The sequence below is a fragment of the Durio zibethinus genome, chromosome 22 (genome assembly GCF_047325235.1).
Source record: "Durio zibethinus cultivar Kanyao isolate XHJ-2024 chromosome 22, ASM4732523v1, whole genome shotgun sequence".
NCBI lineage: Eukaryota > Viridiplantae > Streptophyta > Magnoliopsida > Malvales > Malvaceae > Durio > Durio zibethinus.
In genome coordinates, this window is record NC_143183.1 from 13,258,885 (window position 1) to 13,264,884 (window position 6,000).

The following is a 6,000-nucleotide window of genomic DNA, read 5'->3' on the forward strand; positions in this document are numbered from 1 at the left end:
TTGGCAATCCTAAATGGTTTAGAGTTATGATAACCATATTATATTAAAATCCAAGTTGAATTATAATTCTTTAATTTAATAAGAAATTATTAGACCTAATGACATGACACGAACAAAATACAAAAATAAGATACGAAGGTGATACGACTTAAAATTTTAGTAATAACTATATATGGGTTTAACAAAACCAAAAAATGCATTTATATTTTTGTGTCGACATGAATTATGACATACGATTTTCATATAAAACATAATTCAAATGCATAAAATTTAGTATTTTACATGATATGAATGCATGAATCACTAGGTCTAGAAATTATGATTACAAATTACAAATTTTTAAGACATAAGATAGACACATTTAGCTACCTTGTTAAACATGTCTAGACCTAGACACATTTGGCTACCTTGCTAAGCATGTCTATACCTTGCATCACATTGAGTTGGATTAATATTTGGTATGTGATATTGATATTAATTCAAAGAATAGATATGTAAGATCATGAATTTGAACAAAAAATGTTGTCTATTGATATGTAATGTTAGTTATGAGATAAATACTATGTATGCTATATTGGTTTGTGATTGTATATGCTAGAATTTATGTATGATAAATGCCATATATAATTATAAGAGGTATGATAAGATTACATGTATTTGATATGTGATGAATTCTTGTGCATGCTATATGAGACCTACAATAAATCAAAAATCTTAAAAACGTGATTAGATTGCATGTATTTGATATGTGATGAATTCTTATGCGTGTTATATGAAACCTATGATTAATTAAAAATCTCTCATAAAAATATTAAATCTTGATGCCTTCCATTAACAAAACAAACAAAACTTTCTACTAGTGAGGGTTTGTTGGGTTCACTCAAGACACTTATTATTTAAAATAGGGTTATGTTATGGCTAATGGGTTTTACGTAATAGATATTATATTGTCTAGATGTAAAAAACTTGACCATATAATATTGGAGGCAATAATTAGGTAAATCACATAAGATGTGGTTTGGTAAGGAGTTGTCACCCAATTGATTTAGGAGTCATCTGTGATGTGATTGATAAGCAAGTTATCTACCTAATTTACTTATCATAGCTTATTGTTTAAGGTTATGATAATCTAAATGGGATCTTTGCCCACTAGAAAATTAAGATTTTTTCAAATTGATAATGAAGGTTATTACTTTGAAAAAAAATAGTGTGAGCAACCAATATTTAGATTTAGACCTTATCTGTATTGGTATTGAACATTATGACTAATACTTGTTCATATTTTATAGGTTACTGGACAGATGAGTAATAACTTATCACTTTGTAGCATACTTGATGCAAATAAGATCACAGAGCTTAACTTTAATGATTAGTATCGTAATCTTAAGCTTGTCCTAAAGGCAAGAGAAGATGGTTTATGTTCTTGATGAGTTGGTTCCATAAGAACTAGATGCTACTATCGATGAGGTAGTATAGTGGGTTTATGAAAACCATAAAGACCATGTTGATCAACTCGTATGCATCATGGTAACTAGCATGATCCTCGAGTTGCAAAGGCAACATAAGAACATGATGCTCTGACAATCATTCTACATCTTAAAAAATTATTTGCCAAGTAATGACAAATTGAGAGCTTTGAGACCTCTAAGGAATTGTTCTGAATAATGATGTCTGAGAGCTCTTCTTTTAAAATACATTGTCTCAAGATGATCAATCGGATTGAGAAACTTGAATAATTAAGATTTATAATAAATCATGAGTTAAGTGTTAACATGATCTTATCATCTCTTTCTAGTAGCTTTTCACAATTTGTTATGAACTTCAACATTCATCAAATGAAAGTGTAATTTCCCCAATTGATAAATATGCTACACACTATCGAGAAATCAATAAAGAATCAAAAGCCTGAGGCTTTTCTAGTTTTTTCATCTAAAGCCAAGAAAAAATTGGCTAAAAAGAAAAAAAGATAAAGGTTGAAAGAAAAGGGAATCAAACAAGGCTATCAAGCCTACTAGCAACATTAAGAAAGACAAAGGTGATTATCACTACTATGGTAAAGAAGATCATTAGAAAAGGAATTGTAAAGTCTACTCAGCAAGCTTGAAGGACAAGAAGTCTAAAAAGATTTTTATTTCGGGTATGTTTTTTATTAAGATTAATCTATCTTTTCTTGACACATTTTCATAGGTATTAGATACCAAATGTGGTTCTCACTTATATAATGACACATAATGGCTAAAAAAGAGTAGATCCTTAAAAAAATGGAAAGGCCTCTTTGTGGGTTGGAAATAGAGTAAGTATTGTTGCATATGTAGTATGGACTTATTATTTGCCTTTACCTTTCGGTTTAATTTTAAAACTCAAGGTTTGTTATTATGTTCTAGTCATAACAAGAAACATCATTTTAATTTCTTCTTTAAGTATAAATGATGATTTTTCATTTAATGTTAAGGGCAATAGTTGCTCATTTTATTTAAATGATATTCTTTATGGCATAGGAATGTATGATAATGGTTGATAGCACCTAAATATATAGTGTTTTTACATGTCAAAATTGGTGCTAAAATTTAAATTTTGGATGATTTTTAGTGCTTTTTCTGTTATTTTCATGGTTTCAAGTTTTCATGCTTAATAACTTCATTTTCATGCAATCTATGCATGCAAGTATGTAAAGGAGTATTTTTGACCTAATTATAGAAGTTTTTTGTCATCCCATTTTGATCCATATTCATGTAATCCTAAGCTTACTTGGATTCCATCATGTTCAGCCAAAAGAGAATTATGATCCAATCATGACTCATTTGTCTATCCATGAGGAAACTGTGTTGAACAAGGACTCTACTTATTCGGTTATGCAAGTAAGAAGATCAATTTTTAAGATTATGGATTCTAAAAACATCAATTATTTGGCTAAGGCAATCCAAAAGAGCTACCATGTATGTTTTCCAAAATGAAAGCTAGGTGCATTCGGCCAAGAGAAGTTTGAAACTCACTATAAAGCTTGTTGTTTAGCATTGAAGAATTTAACTTGGAGTAGAATTTTATCCATTTAAAATTCAAAGACTTGGATAAAAATCAACTTGTTTTTGAAACTTAAAGCCTTAGCTAAATCTAATAGAGGAGATTGACCAAATATTTGATCAAAATTAAAGTAAAGGCAAAGATTGCATCATGAAACCCCCCATTCAGCCAAACTCTCCAAAAATGAAAAGTCCCATTTAGCCATGAATCTTTCAAGATCAAGATTGAGCTCATCTATTTGTATTTGAATTGAAATCAAACTCTTATGAAGCCTATCCTTTTTTGGTTAAACCCTCCACTATAAATAAGAAGGCCATTCACTCATTTTTAACATGCCATCCTTCACTTCTCACTTTTCTCTTTTATTTAGTTCTTTAGTTCTTTATGTGAGTTATTGGCTTAAGTGATAGATTTGCCAATAACCACAAAGAGTTTTTTTTTTTAAATTCTTTTAATTCAAGAACCATTATTTTCAAGATCTTTTTTTTCTTTGTTTCTAAGTTTCAATTCTTGTTTCTTTTCTTCAAATTCGACAAGCCTTATTTTTATTTGTAAGATCAATCTAAGCTTTCTTTTAATTCTTACAAGATTTGACTTTTAGTTTCTTTATGCTCTTTAAGTTCTTTTCATGCAAACATTCTTCCAAATTTACTTCAATCAACTCAGCAATCTAATTTTTTTTACTTTTCAATATTTTAAATCTTGTTTTATTATATCTAGTTTTTGGCAATATTCTTTTACTTTTCAAGTGACAGTTAGTGAAATTAAAATCCCTATCTATACATGGCCTTTAACATTTACTTTTCCTTACAACCAAACCCTGAATTCCCATTTGTTTAGATATAAGGTCTTAAAGTTTCACCTTTGATACTTGTGAGCAACCCAACAATATATTTTACAAACCCTGAAGAGATGATACTAGAATATTCTGCTTTATTACTTGATCTATGTATTTATATGCTATATACAAAAAGCAGCAATCAATGGTTTTTATGTTTTTAAATTAAACAATGATGTTCTTAACACAAATGTCAAGAAACCTAAATTAGATAACTAAATCAATCTTACTTGTGGCATTATAAGCTCAATCATATCAATGAAACAAGATTCACTGAGTTACATAAACAAAGATTCTTCAATCTTTTTTATTATGTATCTTATGGAACTTATGAATCATGTTTGCTTGGAAAAATGACCAAATCACCTTTAAGTCAAAAATGAGAAGGAGCAAGTGTAGTTCTTAGACTAGTACATTTGGATATATGTGGTCCAATGAATACAAATGCTAGAGGAGGATAATCATATTTTAATACATTTACTTATCATCATATAATATATGGTTATTTGTATCTAATGAAAGCAAGTTTGAATCCTTTGAAAAGTTCAAAGAATTTAGAAGAGGTTGAAAAGCAAATTGGCAAGAGTATCTTGACTCTTAGATCTGAATAAAGTAGAGAATACTTATGTCATAAGTTTCAACACTATCTGAATGGAATTCTCTCATAATAGACTCTATTGAGAATACCACAACATAATGGAGTTTCTAAAATGAAAAATAGGACCTTGTTAGACATGGTTCGATCTATGATGAGGAATTCAAATCTTTCTATATCTTTCTAAGGTTATGCACTTGAAACAACTGCTTATCTTCTTAACAAAGTTTTATCTAAGTCCATTAACAAGACACTATATAAAACATGGAAAGGTAAAGAACCTAACTTGTCATACATAGATTTGGGGTTATTATGCTTAAATGAAGCATACATAAGTTAACAAGCTTGGAGATAGATTGGTTAGGTGTAAATTTGTGGGACATCCAAAGGAAACAAGAGGATATTATTTTTACAACTTTGAGGAACAAAAAGGCATTTGTTTCTAAACATGTTGTTTTCTTAGAAAAAGAGTTTATACTTAAGGAGAATAGTAGGAATAAAGTAAAATTAAAAAAGTTTAAAAAACACAAATCGACACTAGAATGAAACTTAAACTAATGGTTAAAGCATCAGATATATAGCCAAAAGCTTAAAATACACAAGAACTTCATAGGTCAAGTAGGACTTAACAAGCTCATATGAGATATGGATTTCTCATGGACAAAGATAAGTTGATCATAGATGTTGGCAATGTTGGACATTGATTCTAAAAAATGGCATGAGGCTATGAAATATGAAATGGAATCCACATATGTAACAAAGTTTGAACTTTGGTGGAACCACTTGAAAGAATAAAACCAATAAGTTACAAGTGGTTTCAAGAAGAAAACTAACATGAAAGGCAATGTACAAATGTAAAAAACAAGTTTAGTTGCAAAAGGATATATTTAAAAACAAGGAGTTGATTTTGATAAAACCTTTTTCACTTGTGGCCATGATTAAATTCATTAGGATTTTGCTTGCAATAGCTACATATCATGACTATGAGAAATTACAAATGGATGTCAAAATGACATTCCTTAATGACAATTTGCCAAAGGAAGAGTATATGACACAACCCAAAAGGATATGAATCCAAAGAAAATGCCAACATTTGTGCATGCTTTAAAAGTCCATCTATGGACTTATGTAAGTATCAAAGAGTTGGAATATACGATTTGATGAAATAATTAAAGAATTTGGATTCATAAAAAACTAAATGAACCTTGTGTATATAAAAAGGCTAGTGGGAATGCAATTGTTTTCATAGTGTTATATGTGGATGGCATATTGCTTATAAGAAATCATATCTATACTACAATCTATCAAGGTTTGGTTATCAAACAAGTTTTCCATAAAAGATTTGGGAGACGTAATATATGTGTTAGGGATAAAAATCTATAAAGATAGATCAAAGAGGTTGCTTGGTTTCTCACAATCGAGATACATAAACAAAGTGCTAAAGAGGTTTAGCATGAAAGATTCTAAAAAAAGATTCTTACCAATGTTAGATGGCATAAATCTTTCCAAAGACATATGTCCTAAGACATAAATTGAGAACGATAAC